General features: G+C 40.8%; 1 protein-coding gene across 14 annotated transcripts in view; it reads right to left on the reverse strand.

The window, feature by feature from the left end:
- Positions 1–25,715, reverse strand: part of cdkl5 (cyclin dependent kinase like 5) — a 168,465-nt gene that overhangs the window by 132,491 nt on the left and 10,259 nt on the right. The window contains exon 1 of one of the 14 annotated variants that reach the window (XM_069889820.1): positions 24,052–24,075. The exons of the other annotated variants lie outside the window; for them this stretch is intronic. The gene's annotated coding sequence lies outside the window, so the exon portion shown is untranslated. Of the gene's footprint in view, positions 1–24,051; positions 24,076–25,715 lie in introns of those variants that run through there. 14 annotated transcript variants of the gene reach the window in all.

The following is a 25,715-nucleotide window of genomic DNA, read 5'->3' on the forward strand; positions in this document are numbered from 1 at the left end:
CCCTGGCCTTTTTCAGCAGGCATCTCTGCCCCCAAGAGCTCAAATAGTGCTTTCAACTGAGAACTGTTACTTTTTGTAAGGTCGGCAACTGAGGATGTTCACTGACCTCAAGCCACTGACATTCACCTTCCATAAGGTATCGGACTCGTGGTTGGCCCGACAATAGAAGCACTTGTCCTTTGTGTCCGAGTTGACCACAAAGATTCAAAATATTGCAGGAAAAAGAGTGGTAGCCAATGCTCTGTCACGCCCCATGATTGAGTCGATACATGCTCTGTCCCAAGGAGTCGATTACGTGGCCCTTGCCATAGCACAGCAACAGGACCCTGAAATCCCCACTTACAGGACAGCCATCTACAGTCTCAGGATGGAGGACGTCCCAGTCAGCCAAGGAAACCTGACATTGGTGTGTGATGTTTCTACCGGCATCCCCCACCTCATTGTCCCAGCAGCATGGAGGCACCATCCATAACCTGGCACACCCTGCTATCCATGCCACGGTCAAAATGGTGGCCAACAGGTTTGTCTGACATCTCCTCTGCAAACAGGTCAACCAGTAGGCCAAGACCTGCATGAACTGTCAGTCCTCCAAAGTGCAGGTTCACACAAGAGTGCCCACACAGACTTTTGAGCTGGTGTGACGCAGATTCATCCATGTGCACATTGACTTAGTGGGGCTGTTACTGGTTTCCCGTGGGGGGGCGAGATACCTCTTGACCATGGTGGGCCACTACAAGAGGTGGTCCCGCAGGCTGATACCACCACAGAAACCGGCGCCAGGGCACTTGTTGACACATAGGTGTCCCAATTTAGGGTCCCGGGCCACCTCACCTTGGACAGGGGGGGCACAATTCACTTCTGCACTCTGGGTGATGCTGGCTAACTTTCAGGGGACGCAGCTCCTCCATACCATGGCGTATCATCCACAGGCCAATGGGTTGATGGACCACTTCCATGGGCAACTCAAGGAAGCCTTGATAGCCTGACTCAAGGGTCCCAACTGGGTGAATGAACTGCCTTGGGTTCTGCTAGGAATCCGTACCATGCTGAAGGAGGACTTCAATGCCTCGGCGGGGGAGATGGTCTACGGCACGCTTTTAATCATCACCCGCAAGACCCTATGGTGACCCTCAAGAGCATGCAGTGAAAGGTGGGGTTCTTGGTCCCACGGCAACCCCTACTGCATGGCCAGCCCAAGCATAGCATCCCAAAGGACCTAAAGACTTGCCAGTACCTGTTCGTGAGGAGGGGTGCACACAGACCACCATTACAACAGTCCTATGAGGTCAATAGAGACAATGGTTCCACCTTTGTCCTCAACATCGGCAGTAAAGTTGAGACCTTGAAACCAGCATATCTGGACAGTAATGAGCCGGTCTCCACACTGTCCCCACAACACAGGGGAAGGCCACCTAAGGCTATAGAAAATGGCCCGGTCGCCAGTTCTTGGGGAGGGGGTGTCGTGTAGTGGCCTGAACACAGAATGCAAAATGGCCAACGAATGGGAAGATGGTGAACTCTGTGTGTGTGTGTGTGTGTGTGTGTGTGTGTGTGTGTGTGTGTGTGTGTGTGTGTGTGTGTGTGTGTGTGTGTGTGTGTCTTCCTTCCATACTCGCTGTAGTGCACACGCTACAGTAATATGTTTTCCCCAAAACTATTTCTCAAAATATATTGGGTGCAAAGCTATTTTTAGATATCAGAAATCTCATTCCGTCTTCAGCGTGACATCCAATTTGTTCTACATAAAATATTGCAGCTATCTGTGAAAAAAAACAAGGTTTGTGTGGATGAAGAATATTAATAGTTTGATTTTCTTTCACTGCTATTATATCCATCTATTGTCCCTTATAATTATGTTGTAGAACATATCTAAAAACATCTTGTGATTCTGCAGCTGTTATTTTATTTCTTGTTCCTGCATATACCATTGTATGGGACCTGCCTACAAGCAACATTCTTAAAAACTGTTGGAAATTAACTGGGCAACATAAGGAACAACCTAGTCCCCAATTTTCCCATTCCTTTCTGAAAAGATATTTTTCAAATTTGCATCTACTATGGCCCAACCAACATTCAATTTGTATTACAGGGAAATATTTGTGAAACAATGTTTCTACAAACACAAAGCATGGACATTTACCTCAAAAGGGCATTCTTAAACTTTGTGATTACTTTCGAAAGCCTTCAAATGTTATTTATAGTATCTTAGCATTTTCTTAAAATGCAAGTATCTGGTATATTTCTGCCTTTCAACCAAGAAATGGTAGTACATAATAAGTACTCTCAACAATTCTTACAGCTGCTCAAACAAAATTAGTGCAATCAATGTTGACAAATGTTCTGCAGCTTATCATTTATTCGATGAGGGTAGCAGTCAACATTAACCATTAATTCTAGACCATTTAACTGGGCAATGTCCTTTCATAACAATCCAAAATGTAACAAAAAATCCAAAATGTGCAATAAGGCTTTTATCTCTACCTAAATTTTTGAATAGTTGGCTTGCAAAAAAAAAAATGCTCCACACATTATGCATGTGGTGTAAAGTAAAAATCTTTTTTTAAAATTCTACAGCAATTTTAAGCCATTTTAATCATGAATATTAAGAGACAAAATTCAGCAGATTAAAATCCTACAACTGAAAAAAAATGCTCAAATACATAATTTTTTTGCTTGAACATTACCATTTATCTAAGCTAAAAGAAATTATACTAACAAAATAAGTTCCCCAACTCGCACAGTAAACTGAAAGCAGCATTATTAAACAAAACTCAAATCACACGTTCTGTCCCCCCCACTCCATTAAGTAGTCTCCTTATGATCACGCAATTGTGTTATGATCTCGAGCAAAGGAATATCCTGAAGAGAAAAAAAAACATCTTGTAATGGAAGGGGATCTGTTTTCCAAAACTCAACAGTTTGCCTCTTGAAAGTGTTTTATTCAATTTTTTGTTTCAATCTTCAATAACTTTGTTGATAAAATTTTTATATCATTTATGAAACAAGCATCACAAATTAAGTCAATATTTAATTTTCAACCAAAACTCCCTTTGAGAAGACAGTATTGCAGCCCTTGTGAAGAAGGTGTTCCAACAGCAATGTGAGAAAGGAAATTCCTGGATTTAGATCCAGCAATAATGGAGAAAGAGTAATAAATCTTCAATTCATTTGATGAACGTGTTGATGACAATTTGCATGATAACATTTTTAATCTTTTGGCCATACTGTCTTTCTTGAAAGTAAAGGTTGTGGGTCTGAAGTATCTGCTAGAGTAGCCAAGGTAAGTTACTGCATAAACTCTGTAGATGAAGACATACCTACATGATAAATCCATCTACAAGAAGCAAGGTTGGCCCACAAATAGCAGAATTGAACTGGCCATGTTTGGCAATGATAGAATCTCAAATATTATGATCTGTGGTGCAGATCAACAAAGTATCAAACTGGTCAGGGAAAATAACAGTGGAATACTCTGAATATACCCATTTCATGCACTTGCAAATGACAATTCTGCTGATTTAGACCCTAGTCCCCAGTATATGTTAAGTGGACCATAGAAGATCTAAAAGGCAGGGAGTGGCCTTGTCTTGCTTGTAACTTGATGCTAGATGGTCTATTTCCATTTCCACTTCTTCTTCAGATTCTATCACAGAAGCCAATCTTCATCCAATTCAATGTGTTCCAAATTACAGTCCCAAATTACAGTCCAAAATGGCTAAAAACAGTGAAGCCTGTAAAACCTATCATATTTTGGCTCTGGTAATAACTACAGAACTAGCTCCATCTCCAGCAAAGCTAGTCCAGTAATGTCTTCTTTCTTTGGCTTGGCTTCGCGGACGAAGATTTATGGAGGGGGTAAAAAGTCCACATCAGCTGCAGACTCGTTTGTGGCTGACAAGTCCGATGCGGGACAGGCAGACACGATTGCAGCGGTTGCAGGGGAAAATTGGTTGGTTGGGGATGGGTGTTGGGTTTTTCCTCCTTTGCCTTTTGTCAGTGAGGTAGGCTCTGCGGTCTTCTTCAAAGGAGGTTGCTGCCCGCCAAACTGTGAGGCGCCAAGATGCACGGTTTGAGGCGATATCAGCCCACTGGCGGTGGTCAATGTGGCAGGCACCAAGAGATTTCTTTAGGCAGTCCTTGTAACTTTTCTTTGGTGCACCTCTGTCACGGTGGCCAGTGGAGAGCTCGCCATATAACACGATCTTGGGAAGGCGATGGTCCTCCATTCTGGAGACGTGACCCATCCAGCGCAGCTGGATCTTCAGCAGCGTGGACTCGATGCAACATATGAAAAGTGGACAGTATTCTCATGTATGTCCTGATCATAAAAACATCCAATCTACTGTTGGTGATGTACTATTAAGTGATACTTAATCATCAATAACTTGCTCACCAATGCCCAGTTTCAAGTTTCACCGGTACTGCTTAAATCCAGATCTTATCAGTCTTGATCTAAAAATGGAGCAAGGAGCTAAATTGTCGAGGCAAGGTGAGAGAGACTGCATTTGACATCATTGCAGCATTTGAAATGCGGTAAAAATTGAAGTTATTAAGCATCAAAAGGAAAATACTGTACTGGGGCCACACCTCACTCCAGGGAAAATAGAGTGATGTTGAATAAAGTCAATCATCCCAGCCCCAGAATACCACTGAGACACCATTTTCATCTGCTTCAATTACCTTCCTTCCATCATGTTCACAAATAAGAATGTTAAATAATGACTGGATGACTTTTAGCTACATTTGCAATTCCTTAGAAAGCTGCCCATTTTATTGGCAATCATCTACTGCTTTAAATATCTATTCCCTTCACAATCAACACTCACCAGCTATAGTATGCAACTTATAATAAGTATTTACTGCAATTGTGCACTTAATTTATTCCAACATTATCTCCCAAATCTGTATCTTTACCTCAAAGGAGGACAAGAGCAAGAGATACATGGGACCACCACCTTCTGCAGACTCACTTCTATCATATATCTCACTGATTAGGAAATATATCAGCATTTCTTCCTTGACAAATCTATTGAAATTCTTTGAAGAAGTGACAAGCAGGCTAGTTAAAGAAGATGCAGTGGATGTTGCTCATTTGGATTTTCAGAAGGCCTTTGACAAGGTGCCATACATGAGGCTACTTACAAGAGTCCACTTTCAAGAAACCATGGTATAACAGGAAACATACTAGCATAGGTAGAGCATTGGCTGATTGGCAGGAAGAAAAGAATCATAGGGGGATCATATTCTGGTTGGCTGCTAGTTGCTAGTGGTATTCCATAGGAGTCAGTGTTGGGGCCACTTCTTATGATGGGTAATCATGATTTAGATTATAGCTTGCAGGCTGAGTCGATGGTGAAGGTCAAATTTAATGCTGGCATTCATTTCAAGAAGAATAGAATACAAGAGCATGGTTGTGATATTGAGGCTTTATCAGGCACTGGTAAGACCTCACTTGAGTAATGGGAGCAGTTTTGGCTTCCTCATTTCAGAAAGGATGTGCTGATGTTGGAGAGTTTTCAGAGGAGATTCACAACATTGATTCTGGGAATGAAAGAGTTATCATATAAGGAGCATTTAAGAGCTCTTGGCCAATTCTAGTTGGAATTTGGGAAAATGAGGTGGGGGGGGTCTGTTTTGGAGGATTTAAACCATGTTTTTTGCTCCTGCAAGGCTGAGAATCAGTAACTTGCTTGAGACTCAGCAGACAAGCTAAATTCCACCATGGGGCCCAGAGATGCAGTTATCTGACAAAAGGACATCTGTGTACCAAGAACATTTAATCCTCCTGCTTGTTTTGGTCACACACTGTCAGAGGCCTAGCCTTGACGCAAAATAAACCATTGTAATCAAAGTGATAAGCTGAAAATTACGTTATTCGATAGAAGCCTAGGCATGCTAGCTTGCTCACTTATCTTTCTTACTGTGCTGGGAATAGGTGCTTGGGTACGCAGTTTTTGGGTAATATAAGCCATGGTCCTGCTGTTGAAGTTTGAGACTCTCCGGAGGTGGCAACATCTCTCAGCAAGAAGAAGAACTTCTAGAGTCCAGCCAACTTCCCGGTCGGGGAAGGTGGAGAAGCTGCCACCGGCGCCCCAACCACCTACTACAAATGTGCAGTCGTTGCCTTGCCTCGGCAGTTAGGACCAGTCCAGGCATTGATAAGTATAATTGGGAAGGGCTTGCATATTGTAGTTTGAAATCAGCTTTAGATTTAGTAATAAAGACTTGTATAAACTGAACTGCTCTCGGTGTGTGTGTGTCTATTTTCTTTCGGTAGCTCAAACACTGTGACCAATCTAAAACGAACAAAGTGAGAGGTACAAGTTTACCCAAGAACAGGGTCCCACTGAAACATCTTAAATGTTGAAAGGCATGGACAGAGTTGCTTCTAATGATGGGAGAGTCTAGTATAAGAGGATTGAAGGACATCCACTTAGAACAGGGGTCCCCAAACATTTTAAACCATCAATCCCTTCATGGAATACTTGATCCCTCATCAACCCCCAGGCATGGTATCTTGGTGCTGGACAGGGGGTGGGGAGGTGGGTGGGTTGTGGTGGCGCTGGTCAGGAGAGGAAGGGTGGTAGCTTTGGACATGGGGAGCTACCAAAGGTACACAAAACACATACATTCTACGTTCAGTCCATCCTCCTGTTCAATCTCAACATTTAAAGGCCAAAGCCAAATACAATATAGTAGCCACGAAAGGTTGGCCACCACTGCCATGGGTGCTATCTTTCCACCGCAAAAGTACAATCGAACATCACCCACCCCCCCCCACCCCCGTCCCGGTGTTTATCGACTTCCTTCTGACCCTCTGGCATTTACTGGCACTTTGGAATAGTGCCATCAACCCACAGGGGTCAATGTCAACTACATTGGAGACCTTTGACTTAGAACAACAATGCGGAGGAATTTCTTCATCCAGACAGTAGGAAACCTGTGGACTTTGTTCCAACAGGCCATTGTAGAGGTCATGTCAATGGGTGTATTTAAAGCAGAGATTGATAGATTCTTGATCAGCCAGGGCATCAAAGTTATGGGGAAGCTAGGCAGTGTGGCTGAGTGGGGAAAATGGATAAGCTCATGAATGAATGGCAGGGCACACTAGATGGGCTGAATAGCCTATTTCTTGCCCTATGCCTTATGGGAGGGAGTCCTAAATGAACCTCCCTGCTGCTTTTATGCTCCTGGAGTTGACCAGGGCACTTTTGATAGAATAGTGGCCAGCAGCCGAGACATCCTCCACCTTCTAAAGACGTGCAGTTGCTGTTGTGTATTAGGATAGATCATTTCTTAAGTGGACTCTAAGGAATGTGGTACTCACCACTACCAAGCTATTAATGTGTAGTGGAAGGTGGTGATCCTTGGTCTTCCTGTCAACCACAATCTTTCACCTTTATCTTATCCACGTTGAGAATTAGATTGTTATTCTCACACCATTTCACGAGATTTTGCATCTCTTCTCTGTAGCACTACTCATTATTGTTGCTGATGAGATCAACTACTGTTGTGCGTCACCTACAAACTTGATGACTCCGTAAGAGCTGGATCTGCCATTGAGTTGTGGGTCAGCAGCGTGAATAGAACCAAACTGAGCCCTCAGCCCGAGGTGTTCGATGTTCTGCTGCCATGCTGGACAGACTTTGGTCTTTCCACTAGGAAGTCGGGACGCCAGTAGAGAGGGGTGTTCAGTTCCAGCAAGGACAGCTTCTTCACTAGCCTCTAGGGTACAAATGTATTAAACGCCAAGTTGAAGTCAATGATCAACAGCCTGGCGTATGAGGAGTCGTTCTCCAAGTGGGTCAGGACAGAGTGGAGGGACGAGGCTAGAACATCATCATTGGAACAGTTCCGTCTGTAGATGAACTGAAATGGGTTCAGTGTCCCTGGAAGGTGTGCTATCACCAGATGTTAGAAGCATGTCATAATGTTGGAAGTCAGTGCCACTGGGCAATAATCATTGAGACCTGTTATAGTCTCCCTCTTTGATACCGGGATAACGGAGGATGCCTTGAAACCTGTGAGGACTGCTGCAATGAAGTGTTGGAGATGACCATCAGGACCTCCACTGTCAATCAGTACCTAACCAGGTATGTTGACTGGTCACAGTGCCTTGTGTTGGTTCACCTAGATAGGATTCTCCTTACCTCAGCTGCAGCTATGCAAGGAGCCTATTGTTCTTGTCTAATTTGGCATAGATGTTGTTCAGTTTGTCCATAAGGAAGGAGTCATTATCGTTGACTCACAAGGTTCTCTTGTTACTGTTTTAATATCTTGCCACATGCACCACGTGTCGCCTGCATGGCACAGCTGACATGGATCTTCTGTGCATATCCATGCTTTCCATTCAGAATTGCACACGTGTTCAGCCCTCTTGCCATCCTGTCTCCTGCCCTGAAGGCTGCATCCCGAGCCCCAAGATATGCACAGACCTCTGCGTCCAACCATAATTTCTGGTCGATCCTAATTATGTGGCATTTTATCTCTGTTCTATCCTCAAAGTAGCTGCTAATACCACCAGTCACTCAGCTCATGTACTCATCAGTATTTATGTAACCATTGTTGGAGGCTTCCTCCCTGAAACAGCTCCTGTCTGTGGTCTCAATGCAATCCTGAAGCACTGCTGTGGCCATCCTTACCCACCCCCAACCCCCGTCTACGTCCTGATCACTCTGCTAACTGGCTTCATTTATTTTACCAGCTGTCTGTATGCCAGGACTAGCAGGACACACATGTGGCCCCAGCATCCAAGCTAGGGGGCAAGGGCAGTCTTGTATGTACCAGGGACATTAGTGTCCACTCAATCTAGGGTGTTTTCTCCTCTGTTGAAGAAGTTGACATGATGTTGAAACTGCAGAAGAACAGTTTTCTGTTTAGCATAGTTGAAGTCACCAGCTACAATCATGCAACCATCAAGGTGAGATGTCTGGGCCTCACAGGTGGCACCATAAAGCTCCTTCAATGCTTCACCCTCATTTTCCAAAGACAAAGTATACTGCAGCAATCAATGTGGCTATGAATTCCCTGGGTAGGTAAGAAGGGTCTGCATTTCATCATCAGGTACTCGATCGTTGCTGAGCATACTATCTTTACAACATTTGTACACCACTTCTCATAATGTAAATGCACAGACCCCCTCCTTGAGGGTTGCCAGAGGCAGCTGAATATCTGTCTGACCATAAAGTCGTCTGGTTGAATCTGGAATGCCGTCATGTTTCTGGAATCATCAGAGCACAGCAGCCCTGCATTTCTTTCTGGTTCAGGTAATCTTCTCTAACAATCCTACATTTGTGATCAAGATCATCAAGAGCATTGGTCTGAATGGGTTAACTCTCAGTCTAACCCCGATGCCTGCCTGCTTACCCTGCTTCTGCCTTCTCACACAGCATTTCAGACGGTCTCCCTCACATCACCAGCAATCCACTCCACTGTTTACTGCAATCTGGCTCACTTCCTTCAATGAGTTAAAGCCGCTCAATAACTGACAAATGCAATCCTTCAGTTTGAAGGTCCAGATCCAGGTGTAGAACTCCAAATACAAATTGAAGGCCAGTAACCTCAAAGGGCAATTATAGCAGTATGAAGCTGCAATTGTTTCAACTTAACTGGATAAATAAGATAGGAGAAAGACTAGTAAATGAGCAGTGGTAGATATTCAGGTGGTTCATAGTGCAAAACAGAAATTTATCCCAAGTACAAAGGGTACACCACATGTTAAATGAACAGCAAGAGTTTTAATGGCTGTGTATAAAGGAAGAGAATGGCTAAATTTAGGATTTCTAGAAAATGAGTTTGAAGTTATAATCACAGGAAATGAGGAAATTGCAGATTCATTAAATAATCTTCAGAATGAAGGACACTGCAGATATCCCAAAGATAAAAAATGGGCTAATTTAAAAAAAAACATGGACAAAGTTGTAAAAATCCCAATCATAAGGGACAAAGATGGAGAAAAACACACAAAACTAGTTAGACGAGGCATGACCTGATGACCTACACCCAAGGGTTTTAAAGGAAGTAAATGAAGTGGACCCATTGGTTCAAATTTTACACACTCAAGGAATGTAACAGAGGATTAGAAAAGAGAAAATATGATTCCCTTGTTCAATTAAGCCGAAAGAAAAAGGTGGAGAACGATAGGCTAGCTAATGTCCATTGCTGGCATGATGCTCAAGTCAATGACCAAAGGAAAAATAACAAATCAGTTAGGAGAGCCAGGTCATCAAATCAAGTCAGCTTGGTTTTATGAAAATCAAGTTTGACATTTGCTTGAGTTCTTTGAGGATTTAACAGTCAATACTGTGAGAGTCAATACAGTATCAGGCATTTAGATTTCTAAATGGGATTTAGATTTCTAAATGGCATTTGACAAGGTGCCCTTAAAGAAGTCAGTACATAAATTAAGACAAAGATATATTGCTGATGTTTCAGGCCTGAGCCCTTCAAGGAATAAGCAGAATGAGCAAAAACAGAAAAGATAAGAGTACAGACAATACTGGTTGGGGGAGAAGTCCAGACCAATAGAACAGGTTAATTGGATATAATAAAGGAAGAGGTGGTGAGAATTGATTGTGCAAAAGGAGATGGAAAAGGTGGAGGGGGTGGAAGAAGAGAGAGGGGAGAGACAGAGAGACCTGGGGGAAGGCAACAATAGGAAGAAGTGAGGGGGAGAGGGGGCAGGGGGTTTAAACAAAAGTCAGTGAAGTCTTTATTAATGTGATCTGGTTAGAGGGTGCCCAGTGAGAAGACGAGATGTTGTTCCTCAAATTTGCAGGTGGTGTCAGTCTAGCAATGCTGGTCACCAAGGGAATAGGATGGGGAATTGAAATGGGTGGACACTGGGAGATCCATGCTATTGCAGCAGATAGAGCAGAGATGCTCAAAAAAAAAAGCTATCTCCTGGTCTGCCCAATTTTTCCAACATAGAGGAGACTGAGACAGGAGCACCGGATGCAATAGATAACCCCTGCAGATTCACATGAAATGTTGCTTCACTTGGAAGGTTTATTTGGGACACCAAATGGAAGAAAGAGAGAGAGAGAGAGAGAGAGAGAGAGAGAGAAGCGAAAGAGAAAGCGAAAGAGAAAGCGAGAGAGAGAAAGAGAGAGAGAAAAGAGAGAGAGAAAAGAGAGAGAGAAAGAGAGAGAGAAAGAGAGAGAGAAAGAGAGAGAGAAAGAGAGAGAGAAAGAGAGAGAGAAAGAGAGAGAGAAAGAGAGAGAGAAAGAGAGAGAGAAAGAGAGAGAAGAAAGAGAGAGAGAAAGAGAGAGAGAAAGAGAGAGAGAAAGAGAGAGAGAAAGAGAGAGAGAGAGAGAGAGAGAGAGAGAGAGAGAGAGAGAGAGAGAGAAAGAGAGAGAGAAAGACAGAGAGAGGAGAGAGAGAGGAGAGAGAGAAAGAGAGAGAGAAAGAGAGAGAGAAAGAGAAGAGAGAAAGAGAGAGAGAAAGAGAGAGAGAAAGAGAGAGAGAAAGAGAGAGAGAAAGAGAGAGAGAAAACAGAGAGAGAAAGAGAGAGAGAAAGAGAGAGAGAAAGAGAGAGAGAAAGAGAGAGAGAAAGAGAGAGAGAAAGAGAGAGAGAAAGAGAGAGAGAAAAAAAGAGAGAGAGAGAGAGAGAAAGGAGGTGCGGGCGCAAGGGGAGCATCTCCTGCAGTCACAGGTGTAGGTTCGAAGGAGACGATTGGTGGGGAGAGAGGAGTGGACAAGGGAGTCATGGAGGGAGCGGTTCCTGTGGAAGGCAGAAAGGTAGTGGTAGGAACACCTTGCCCTCCACTCTCTTCACACCAATGAAACCTCACCATCAAATCTGCAGACAAGGGTGGTGCTGATGTGGTCTGGCGCACTGACTTCAGCCGGAGCCAGGCGACAACTCTCAGACACCTTCTCTTACTTACCACTCCAACAGGACCCCACCAAAATTCATCAAACCACTATATCACGCACTATCCCTGAACTCATCACTTCCGGTCACCTCCCTGACATAACCTTCAACTTATTGTTTCCCAACCCTGTACCACCCGTTTTCTACCTCCTACCCAAGATCCACAAACCCAAATGTCCTGGCAGATCCATTGTGTCCATGTACTCCTGCCCCACCTGATTGGTATCCGCTTACCTTAACCCTGATTTGTCCCCGCGGTCCAGTCCCTCCCCACCTACATCTGGAACACTTCACATGTGCTTAATCACTTCACAACAACTTACATTTCCCTGAACTCGATCACCTCATGTTTACCATGGACATACACCTCTATAGACAACAATTTCCATGTTCTAGTATTTCCTTAATTTCAAAACGTGTCACTCTGGCTTTTCCCATTACAAATCTACAATGTACTCGCTCTTGGTTATTTCGTAGTACTAAATAACTGACGGTACCAAAACCACTTTTTTGCCTGCGTCAGGAAAGTGGTGTAACTGAGCAAGTTTTAAACCTACAGACTTTGGAATTGCCACATCTGTTGACTTCAAAACTGTGTAACATTTTGAGACTCTCAATCCAATTCATTCGATCTTGTGTGATGGAATCTAGTACGTTTCATCCCATACAAATTTTCTTCTGTACAATGTTTGCAGAATTTTCTTGGCTATTAATACTATCAGTGCTAATATTCCCAAAGGATCATATATTGATCTTACGATCGAAAGAATACCTCTTCTTGTTAAAGGCCATTCTTTCAAAACAATTTTGAATTTGAAAACATCAAATTGAACACACCATTCCATCCCTAGAATTCTTTTGACAGGTGGAACGACACAATCTAATCAATCTATTTTATCTCCTTTGCTCTTACACATCTCAACTGTTGTTAATCCAATTCATAAGAAACCTCCTTTATTACAGATCTCTTTTAACACATGATAAAGACCTATTGCTGCTTTTTCTGAAACTACTGAAGTAAGACAATCATCAATATAGAAATTATTTCTGATGGTGCTTATAGCTTGAGAACTAAATTGCTCTTCATTATCTTCAGCAGATTTCCTGAGAGCAAAATTTGCACAACTCAGTGATGAAGTTGCTTCAAATAGATGAGCTGTCATTCTGTATTCAGTCATATCTTTACTGTAATTGCCATTAGACCACCATAACAATCATAGAAAAATCACAATCTTCTGATGGCACTTTCACTTGATGAAACATCGCTTCAATATCTGCAGCAATTACAATAGGCTCTTTACAAAATCTTATCAGAACACCTATTAAAGTACTGGTCAAGTCTGCATAACTTCACATTAAGATTTTCATAATGACGAATAAACAAAGCAAATACTGTATTTAAAAATATAACAATATTCAACTTTAAAGAGATATACAAGATCAATTCGAAGAAAATTATCTCAAGCTCACGTTTCCTTCATAGTTCGTCAAAGAATTGGATGCAAGCTCTTATTACGACATATTACATCATAGTCACTCATGGTAACACTACAAACCATACTTTTTCTTAAAGAGATACGCACAAAATTAACAAACACAAGGTTTTAACCTTTACGACCTCCATACTTCAAACAGAAGGCCTCAAAGCCCTTAGTTTATTTCTGGACGATAGACCCAATCAGTTCCCCTCCACCAGAACTTGTCCTTGCCCCAAACAATTTCTCCTTTGACTCCTGCACACCTACATACAGCTATGCCGGCCTTTTTGTTGGCTCTGTGGAGCAATCCATGCTACAAGCCCACACAGACAAGGCCCCTCAACTGTTCCTCAGCTACATCGATGATTACTTTGGTGTTGCCTAATGCACCCATGATGAGCTCGTCAACTTCATCCACTTTAATTCCACCCCAACCTCAAATTCACTTTGTCCCTCTCTAGCAACAGTCTCCCTTTCCTCAATCTCTCCATCTATCTGAGGAGATATCTTCTGCAAACCCATCAACTCCCACTTCACCTCCTGTCCCCTGTAAGGATTCCATTCTATTCTCTCATTTCCTACATCTCTGCCACACCTAGACCCAGGACTTCCATATCAAATCATCTAAGATGTCCTCCTTCTTCAAACAATGTGGCTTTCCCTCAACCACCATCAACTCAGCCCTCACCCGCATATCCTCCATTACTCATACAATTGCCCTGGCCTCCTCCACCCCCATGCACAACAAGGTTAGGATTCCTCTTGCCCTCACCTTCCACCCCATCAGCCTCCGCATCCAACATATCCTCCTCCACTATTTACGCCACGTACTATGTGATCCCAGCACTAGATGTACATTTCCCTCTCCATCTTCCACAAGGACCACTCACTGTGACTTTTTTGTCCACTCCTCCCTCCCACCAAACATTCCCTCGGTACCTACACCTGTGAGGTGCAGGAGATGCTCCACTTGTGCCCACACCTCTCCCTTACCACCTCCCCCCCCCACAACAGCCCTTCCAAATGAAGGAACATTTCACTTGTAAATCTGCAATTGTCATCTACTATATCTGGTGCTCCTGTTGTGGTCTTCTCTACATCAGAGAGGCTGGGGACAGGCTGGAAGATTGCATTGTTGAGCACCTCAATTCTGTCCGCTGCAATAGCATGGATCTCCCAGTGGCTCGCCCATTTCAATTCCCCATCCCATTCCCTTACTGACATATCTGTCCATGATCTCCTGCACTGCCAGACTAAGACAACCTGCAAATTGGTGGAACAACATCTCATCTTCTGACTGGACACCTTCAAACCAGATCGCATTAATTTTGACTTCTTTGGTTTTAATTAAACTCCCCTGTCCCCCCTCACTTCCCACTGTCACCTCTCCCCCCCCAGCTCTGTATCTCCCTTCTTCCTTCTCGCACAGACATAATCCATTCTCACTGCTTCCCTTATCAAATCCAATTAAACGCATATCCAATTAATCCTCCCTCAGCCAGCATTGTTTGTACTCTTAGATTTCCTGGGTTTTTTTCCTCATTCTGCTTATTCCTCGAAGAAGGGCTCAAGGGCAATATATCTTTGTCTCATATGGACAATGAAAGACCAGCTGAATTCCTCCAGCATTTCAGTGTTTTTACTGCAATCATCGCATCTGCAGACTTTCATATTTCACATAAATTAAAAGCTCATGATAGTGTGTTTGCATGGATTAATCACATAGAAAACAGATAGGTATGGAATAAATGGGTCTTTTACAGTGTCGATCTAACTCATGCAATATCTTGGAAATCAGTTAGTTGGCCTTAATTATTTTCTCTTCAAATTTTTCACCTGAACCAGGGGGAAAAATGTTTGCCCACAACACAAAAATAGATGGAAAGACATGTTGTGAAGAAACTATTCTGTAATGGATTAGATCCTGCAATTAAATATTGATAGATTGAGTCATTGTACAAAAACTTTACAAATAGAGCTTATGCACTTTGATAAGCAGTTTATCTCAATGGAGAACGACTGCTAATAAGTATAAAATCTAGGTGAATCACAGGACATTAGATGCAACCAGTTAAGAGGACAAATGACACTTTGGCCTTTGTTGCAAAGGGATTAAAGTTTAGAAATTTTGTTACAATTTTACAGGATATTGGTAAGGCTACACTAATTTTGGACACCTTACCTATAAAAGGATATAGTTACACTGGAGGCCATCGAAAGAAAGTTACCAGGCTAATCCTTTGGAGTGGAGAGCTGTCCTACGAAAAGTGGCCAAAAGAATCAGCTGTGTCCTCATTGGTACCTACAAGATATTGCAGATCATGACAGAAAAGATGTGTTTACTCCTCGAAGAAATTTGAACAAGGAGCCATAGTTACAAGACAAGGAGCTGGTAAAAATTATGTGCATAAAAATGTATTTTTGCAGCAGTCAGTGAATCCTTGGAATCAGTGGGCTGTGGAAGATCATTAGAAATTTTTAAACTGGAGGTAGATACATGCTTGGAAGATTGAAGAATTGAGGCCTGTCAAAACTGATATAGAGGATCAGAAATGTGAGCAACTTATAATAACTATCTCAAAATAATGGATAATTACTGCCTATACAAACTCCCCAAAATCCTGCAAATCTACTGACAGGAAAAGGAAGCTGGTGCTAGGCCACAATTCCCAGCAATGAGCCAATGATCTTAATCAACCAGATTCAATAGGCATGCTTGACATCAATCTCCTGAAACAAACGTTCTACTCTGTTCTGCCATAAGTAAGCAACTACCAATGGGGGTGTAAAATAACACTTTAAAGATTTCCTCAAAACCTCCTTGATAAAATCAAGATGATCCCTACCCAGGACTGCTCAAATTTATGGAGAAAAATCAAAATCTGCATTTTCCTAATTTTTTTTAACTGGTTTTCATAGCCTCTTTCAGGTGGCCAGAATACCCAACTGTAAAGCCACCTATTCTACCTCAATGCGGCTGTCAGGTGGCCACCTGACACTTACCTAACCTTCCTCCTGTAGGTATATTCTCTGGCTCAGAGAATCCCCCATTGCACCTGAAAGCAACAGTGGGACTATGGCCACAGTCCACAGGAGCCAGCGTTTGCTCAGACGCGGCTGTCCTTCACTCGACACGTTCAGGTGACAGAAAGGCATCTTCTCCACAGCCACCTGAGCGTCCCAGCTGCACTCCCCCAGCCGCGTCTGCCGGCACATTATCTGCCTTGGAGCAGCTGAAAGCTGCTATTGAATGATTCCTCCCCCCCCCCCAATGAAATATTATAAAACTGAAAATAATAAGTTTTCATAAATAAATAATGGTGCAAACTGATGAACAATCACAACAATCGAGGGGTGTGGCCATGCTGAGTGGTTAAGCAGAAGTGTTTTTCCTAGCTCTCCGAGAAAAAGTGCTAAGAGATGACCAAAAAGTGTCCCCTAATAGAATTTTTGCTTGAAAAATTGTGTATACAACATATTAATAAGAAGTGTCAAAAATGACTGGAAGATCGCACACAAAAAAGCCAAGAACAACAACAAAATAAGTTTTGGCTTCAGCAGCTACCTCAACAGACAGTGCGGGGGAGCTGCCTCCAAGAAACACATCTCACAGAAGTAGAACATGATAAACTAAAACGATTATGCGTGGGACAGGGCTTTCTTCATCATTTAATTCAAAAGCAGGGGGAGTAGAAATTTTAATCAATAAAAATGTTCCAATTGTTATCGAAAATATTTCAAAAAATCAAGCAAGCCGGCAGATATAGAATGATAAACGACAAAATTTATCCAGAATCGTGAACGTTAATGAATACTTATGCTCTAAATTATGACAACGAGGTCTTTATGAAGGATGTGTTTTTAAAAACAGCAGAGGGAAGGCAAAATATACTGATCGGAGGGGACTTTAATTTTTGTCTAGACCCAATACTTGATAAGTCAGCAAGAAAAGTAACAAGAGTTAAGTGGCTAAGCTAACACTTTCATATATGAAAGATTTAAATTTGATGGATGTATGGAGGCTGTCCAATTCCACAGAAAGAGACTACTCATTTTATTCTAAAAATGCATGATTCACAAACTAGACTTGATTTTGCTATAGTTGAGTCTGAAGGATAGAGTAGAAAAAACAGAATACTTACCCAGATTACACCTGGATCATTCACCACTAACCTTAAAAATACAAATACCAAAACAAGAAAGCATGTATAGGTGGTGATTAAAGACGCTGTTGTTAAAAAGGGAGGATTTTAAATAATTTATAAGACAACATTGAAATTTTTTGTGAAATAAATTTAGGATCAACTGATATGGGATACTTTAAAGGCATATCTATGAGGACAAATCATTTCATTCACAAAAAAGATTAAAAGAAAGTTTAATGCTGAAATGAATTAATTGGAGAAAGAAACAGAAGAATTTTTTAAAAATCAAGAACAGGGGAACAAGACAAATATAGAACAATGGAAAATAAGAAAATTCAATATAACACTTTACAAACATACAGAGCAGAACAGATTATTTAAACACAAAACAGAAATATTACGAATGAGGAGAAAGGGAACATAAAAAATTGGCATGGCAATTGAAGGCTGTAGAATCAGCAAGAGCTATAAATGCTCTACAGAAGGAAAACAATACAGTCACGTATAACCAGAAATAAATAAATGAAATATTCAGACAAAATATTATAAAAATTTATATAAATCCGACTCTCCGGGAGATGAGACTGAAATAGAGGAGGTTGTAGATTGTGTGGAACTCCCAAAACTGAATGATAATGATAGACAAGAATTGGATTTAAATTTCACTAGGGAGGACATTGAGAAAGCATTAGGAACTCTTCAAGCTAATAAAGCCCTGGGTGAAGATAGATTTCTACTCGAGTTTCACAAAGAATTTAAGGATTTGTTAATGCAGTTATTCATAGACGTAGTAGAGCATGCAGTAGAAACACAGACTCTTTCTCAATGGCAATAATTACTGCTTTACAAAAAAAAAATCCACTTAAATCTTCTTCCTATCGACCAATATCTCTACTAAACACAGATTATAAAATAATAGCAAAAGCACTGGCGAACAGGTTAGGACAGTTAATACATACAGATCAAGTGGAATTTGTTAAAGGCAGACAAGCATCAAATAATCTGACGAGATTGTTTAACACAATACATTTAGCCCAATCAAGACAGGATCCTAATATAGTGGTAACATTAGATGCAAAAAAAGCATTTGATAGACTTGATTGGCTGTTTCTGTTTAAAACAATGGAAAAGTTGGGTATTTATTAACTAGATTAGGGCATTATATCAAAAACCACAAGCAAAAATAACAACTAACAGCCAAATATCAGGAGCATTCCTGTTAAGCCGATTAAGCAGACAAGGTTGCCCTCTCTCCCCAGCTCTATTTGTTATGGTGATAGAGCCACTAGCAGAAATAATCAGAAGCAATCCTGAAATTGAAGGCTTCAAGGTCAGTCAAGGTCAATAAGTTTGTTTGCCGATGATATATTAATGTATATATTTGAACCCGGGAGATCACTGGAAAATTTGCAGAAAACTTTAACAAAGTATAGAAGAGTATCAGGGTATACAATAAATATGGATAAAAGTGAAATTCTACCTTTAACAAATCATGATTATGAACAATATAAAGCAAAAAGTATATGCAAATGGGAAAATGAAGGGATTAAATATCTGGGAATTATGCTTGATAACAATTTGAATAATTTGTACAAAATGAACTATTCTCCCTGCTGGTGAAAATAGAACAAGACCTACAAAAATGGAAGGACATGCCCTAACGTTAAAAGGGAGAGTTAATTGTATCAAAATGAAGATAATTCCAAATGTTCAATATTTGATCCAGTCAATACCAATACATTTACCAAAAAAGTTTTTAAAACAACAAATAATTCAGTAAGACAATTCACATGGAATAATAAAGTAGCAAGAACAGCATTAGAAAAATTGACATGGGATCATAAACTAGGGGGGACAGCGACTCCCAGATTTAAAAAAAATATTATTTGGCTGCACAATTAAGATTTTTAGCATCTTTCTTTGATACAAACCCACCAAAATAGAGGCATATGGGATTACAAGGAATGAATGAAACAGTGATTAAAGATGGAATTTAAAATTAATCAGGAAAAAAACTTCAAACCCTATATTGATTCATATGATAAAAAAATTGGCAGGATATTATCAATAACATAGGAAGGAAAAATGGAATTTTGTTAAGATCACCATTATGTAATAACCTGATGCTATGATAATGGGAAATAGGATTCTAAATATATGGCTACAAAAGGGGATTGGCTACAAAGACAGTATCTTAATGTCATTTGAACAAATGAAGCAAACCTATAGAATTTCAAATGGTACTTTCCTTTGTTATCTGCAATTAAGGGCTTTTCGAAGAGAAATTTTGAGAAAAAACATGACTCCTCCAAGAATTGGAACACACATTATGGGTAGGTAATATACCCAAATTTATTATCCGAATATATTATGCCCTGCAAATGGAAGGGAAAAAGCCTAGATTATATAGATCAAGAGAAAGAAGGGAAGCAGGTCTGGCAGGAAATATAGCAGAACAATCTTGGTCTGAATGGTGCAAAGTGGGTTAATGAACTGAATGGCTTGGTGCAATACAACTTTTTGCATCAATAATATTTGACCCCACAAAGACTACACAAATCAAAACCAGAAATCACACAGATGCTTTGGACATGAAATAGAGGAACATTTCTCCACTCTGTATGGTCATGTACAAACATTCATTCTTTCTGGCAAGAAAGAATCAGAAGTCTTAACGAGGATTACTGAAATGAACTTTCCAGGTAACCTGGAATTATATTTACTGGGAAATTTTATAGATATTAGCAATAACCTCACAGAGCTTTAAACATCTTTTATTAAGATTGCATTGGCAGTAGCCAAGAAATGTGCAGCAGTTACATGGAAGTCAGATACACCGATTGCTCTGGCACGATGGATATCAGAAATGGACAGTCGTATACCTATGGAAAAGATCACATACAAGAAACAAATATGATATATTCCTAAAGATCTGGCAACCATACTTGAATTATGTTGGTGCACAAGTACAATAACGCTGCTGTAAATTCATAGTCTTCCTCGATTTTATATCTTTTTTAAAAATAGAATGTAGATTGTAAGCTCCGACGTTGGACAGAAAGACACAATATTCATCTACTTTTTTGTGTTAAAGGGAAGGGGGGCTAGAATGTTTATTGCTTGAAAATTTTGTTTTATTTGACTAAAGTTTGGTTAAGTAAATATGTTTAAATAGCATTTATTATATTAATATACAGATATTTATGAAAATTTTGTATTCAAGAAAAACTAATATTTATAACTCATGGCACAATGTTTGCATACTACCAACTGAAAATCGACTTAAAGGACAAATTGGAAAGCAGACTGAGGTTACCAGAAGGAAGCAGCTTTGAATATGTGATTACAGACACAATGATAATTAAAAGATTTATAACAAACATGTACATCAGGCTGCAAGAGAAAGAAAATGATGAAATAAGCTGTAAACACAAACAAAAGTGGGAACAAGATCTAAACATAAAGATAAAAAAATGAAATATGGGAAAAGCTATGCTCCGGAACCATGAGAAATACAATAAACATGAGGTTATGCATGATACAATATAATTGGTTACACAGGCTTTAGATCACACCCCAAAAGTTAAATAAATGGGACCCAACAGTCTCAGATAGATGTTTTCGCTGTAAGAAGGAAACTGGAACAACAGTACATGAAATTTGGGCATGTGAGAAAGTGGAAAAATTTTGGGAAGATCTAAATCAGGTATTAAATAAAAATCACAAAAAGCAACATACCAAAAACTCCAGAGATCTTTCTTCTAAGTAAGAAGAATTAGGTCTCAAACTGGATGAAGTGCAAAAAAGATTTATTATGATAGCCTTAGCTATAGCAAAAAAAATGCATAATGCAAACCTGGAAATCAGAAGAGAAGCCGAGAGTACAGCAATGGTACATGGAAATGAATAAATGTATTCCATTGGAAAAAAAAACATACAATTTAAAAAATAAAGTCACATTATTCGAACAAATTTGTAAAGTAGATGACACAATTTTCTTGTTTATTTTCATTGTGTGATGACATTGTTTAATGGGTTTATTGTATTGTATATGTTGAACGTTTAATGGGTTTAGAGGGGGGTGGGAAGGAGGGAGGGAAGGGAGGGGGGAAAATGGGGAGAAAATGACACTGTATATATTCAAGAGGGAAATGTTTGTATGTATTTTGGTTAATATGGTTCATAGTGTGTAAAATAAAAAATTAAATAAAAAAAGATAAACTAATATTTTACATGCAAGCTGTAAGCAAACTATTTTATTTATGTAAAAGATGTATATTTGATTTAGGTTTGAAAACCAAAAATATTTTAAAAAACAACAAACAATCTCAGAAGCCATAAGATTCTGCAACTTGGCCATATTAGTACTGCTAAGGAGGAGTTGCACTCATTTCACTGAAAGAAAAAAACTTTATACAATATGTAGTTCAATCTAGTTAGAAGGTGCAGAGCAATTGCTTCCAATAGAGCATAAAAAGGTCAACCACAAGCAGAAAAAGCATCCAAGAACCCAATCAACCATCCATATTCTCATTAAATTTCTCCCACCTGAGGCAAAGTCCACAAATCCTTCATCAGACATTTCAAAACTGACATAATTGTAATGTAAGCAAGGCAGCCTCAAGACTGACGGACTTCCCAAGACAATTCTGTTAAATGCATTCAAGAACATTAAATGTGTTTCTGCATTTTTAACTTGTTTCCAGTTTAGCAGTTTAAAAAATTTATTAGAATTGAGCAGTTGTCAGGTTTGGGGAATTCCCATTTGCACCCAAACAGAAGGAATGCAACATAAGCCCTTTTCATACTTGCATCCCACTAAATTGGCTGTTCAGTGTCCCAGGATAGGAATGGGGGTTTGGTCTTTCATACTAGACCACTCCTAACTGGGACATTAAATGCTTTCACACTTGCAAGGGTTTATCCCCAATGTTTGGTCTGTTCTACCTTTAATCAGATGTGCCTGCATAAGGCAGCACGCAAAAGACGGAAGTGATGTCATTTCATTCTATACAATGGCCAACCTCAGACAGATCATCCATGCACTCTATCTGATTGTATCACAGGTCTCCAGAAATGTGAATGGTGTGGAAATACCTGTGCGTTTGATTGGGGATCCCATCTACCCACTGCAAAAATGGCTGATGAAGGGGTTCACACAACATCACATCATTGATCACTGTAAGAGCACATTCAACTTCAGACTAAGCTCCACTAAAATACTTGTGGAAAATGCATTCAGTCATCTCAAAGGTCGCTAGAGGTGCCTGTCCAAATGAATAGATATTAATACTGCCTTTATGTCAGATTATGCTGTTGCCTGCTCTGTCTTGCATAATATCTGTGAGCTTAACAAGGAGCACTTCCTGGAAGAGTGGAGGGCTGAAGTCTCCAATCTCCCTCTTCCAGAAAGTGTCCATTGCAGAGGTTCCACAGGCCATATGTGAGGCTATAATGACAGTCCAATGTGGAAATGAGGATAATCTTATACAAGTCTATAAAACTTCATTGGTCATCCTTGAACATAGTGCAATTGTTAAAAACGAACTTTAAAATAACAACTGTATAATAACCATTGGAACTTTATGTACAACATCAATGTAAACGTGGACAATAATTGTCAATAAAAGCAGTGCAAAACTTTCTTGAATAAAACTTTAACGTGTTTAAAACACATATTTGGCAACTTTTAGTTCATATTGACCTTCAACTTGACCAACATATTACAGAATTGTAAACTTTACAACTTTAGTGAAAAATGAACAATGTGAACTGATCATTCAACATTCTCATCCTCCAGCAGTTGAATGTAGGAGCTGATATAATGGTTAATAATGGCTTGATCAGCTGAACCCTCAGCACCTATAGATGACAAGTGTGCCCTACCCAAGGGGTTGATAAGGGTTAGGATGTAGGTTTGGTGCACCACTGGAGACGAAAGACAGCCATGGGAAGGAGAATGCTGTGTAGGTCGGAAAGAGGGAGGAGAATGGAATGGGAAGGGCTGATGGTGGTGCACGGCAGGAGGGGTATGCAAAGAGGCATGTGACATCATGGTGGAAGAAATTGGATGGAATGATGGGGACGCTGGTGGGAAGGGGGATGCAGGAGGCTTGGCAAGGATGGAAGGCGATTGAATGGTGGAAGGCCAAAGTTGGACTCGTCCAATCACTTTGATTGATGAGGAAAGTCTGCTTATAACTGCTGTCTGTGCCTGCATCTCTTGTCAAATCTCTGTTGTCAGGTATGCCAATCCTTCATGTTCAGCCTGGCACACCTGTTGCAGTGCCATTCATTGCTCCTGCATCAGCCTCTGCAACATCTCAGCCTGTCTCTTCCTTCTATCTCATTCTCTTTCATGGTCCATCTGGTCTATTTCAGCTAAAAGCACAAGCATATAATTTGCTATCTCCTTCCGCTTTGTGTACTTCTTATGTCTCAGCCTTCTTCTCGCACCTAGATATCGGCGAGACAAGTATGTGAATTAAATGCCATGCCTTCACCTTTAATTCAAACAAGAAATTTCTTTGAACAGATAAATTATGAGTCTTACCAGCTCCCGGTACAGCAGGAGGTGTTTTCCCTGTATTATTGCCAGTTGATGTTGGGTCAGTTTCCATCTGCTGATCAGCCAAGGTTGTGATAGGAGATGAGACAATGGTCGAGGTTGGGTTACCCAGGGGAGGGTAAGGCACCAGGACCAGGGTGGTTGATGGGTCTGTTGGAGATGAGGCACAAGGGGCATACTGTTTGTGCACCTCACCCTTCTCATCCCCCTCCAGTTGCAAACTGGGTTGAGGGGATTGTGCATCAGCCCCCCTCAAAGCCTGAAGGTTGCCCACAAGGGCGAGTGGTGTCACCTCCCTGCTTGTACCTCAGATGTCATAAGCAAGATTAAAATAAGGCCAGTCCCAGTTGTCTGCACCACTACTCCCATTATAGTCCATGACCTGGTGCAGCCTCCTCTTGAGTCTTTTTAATTTGTTGATAACCTGTCTCTTGTCCTTTTTATACCCCAGTTCCATGAGCTTTGTGGCAATTCCCTCATAAAATTGACCATTCTTAATTGTGCCTGTTAACTCATAACCTGATGCCTCCTCCAACCTTAGTATTAGAAGCTGCTGCACCTCCCTATCACCCCAGTTTGTAAAAGCCAGTATTTTTGTTCTATTTTAATCTTTTTCACTGATTTGAATGTCTTTAAAGTCAACCCAAATAAACTCTGATCTTGTGAATCACAGCATTTAACAAACCTAGCCAATGTGCCTGCTAACTTCAGAGGAGAAATGGAGGAGCACCTGGTTTACCTTCACTCCAGCATGCCTGCAGCTCACTTCCACCCAGACCTTGACATGATCATGCAAAAAAAAATGTCATTTCAATCCCACAATGCAATTATCTGCTTCACACTTGCCTGATCACAATGCTGGCATCTGCAGACGCCGGGGATAGTAATAGGAGTCAAGGACGTCAATCCCCAGCATGAGATGGCATCATCTGACACCGGTGTTGAGTTCATTTTGCTTTCACACTTACCACTTTAAAGGCCGATTGGCTTTTGATTCCTGGGATCACTTGCAAGTGTGAAAGGGACTATACTAATTCAATGTTGGAGATAACTTGTTTGTATTCAAAAATGGGAATAGGCTTAGGACACCTTTAACAATAGAATACAAGACCACAAGCCCATAAGATATAGGAGCAAAAGTAAGCCATTTGGCCCATTGTGTCCGCTCCACTATTCCATCATGTGCTGATCCATTCTCCCACAGCCCTCTTTTCCTTAAATATCCCCAACAACTTGACCTCCACACAGCCACCTGTAGCAGCAAATCCCACAGATTCAACCCTCTCTGGCTAAAGAATTTGCAACTATTTTAAATGGACGCCCTTCAATCATAAAGTTGTGCCTTCTCATCCTTTGTCTCTCCTACCATGAGAAACAACTTTGCCACATCTACTCTGGCCAGGCCTTACAACATTTGAAATGCTTCTATGAGGTTCCCCCTCATTCCTCTGAACTCCAATAAATATAGTCCAAGAACCTTCAATTGTTCCTCACGTGCTAATCACTTCATTCCAAAAATTATTGTTGTGAATTTTCTCTGACCCCTCTCTAATGCCAGCACATCCTTTCTTAAATAAAGAGCCCAAAATACTGTACCCTGTACTCCAAGTGTGGCCTCACCAGTGCCTTATAAAGCCTCAACATCACTG

Source organism: Narcine bancroftii, chromosome 7, assembly GCF_036971445.1.
Source record: "Narcine bancroftii isolate sNarBan1 chromosome 7, sNarBan1.hap1, whole genome shotgun sequence".
NCBI lineage: Eukaryota > Metazoa > Chordata > Chondrichthyes > Torpediniformes > Narcinidae > Narcine > Narcine bancroftii.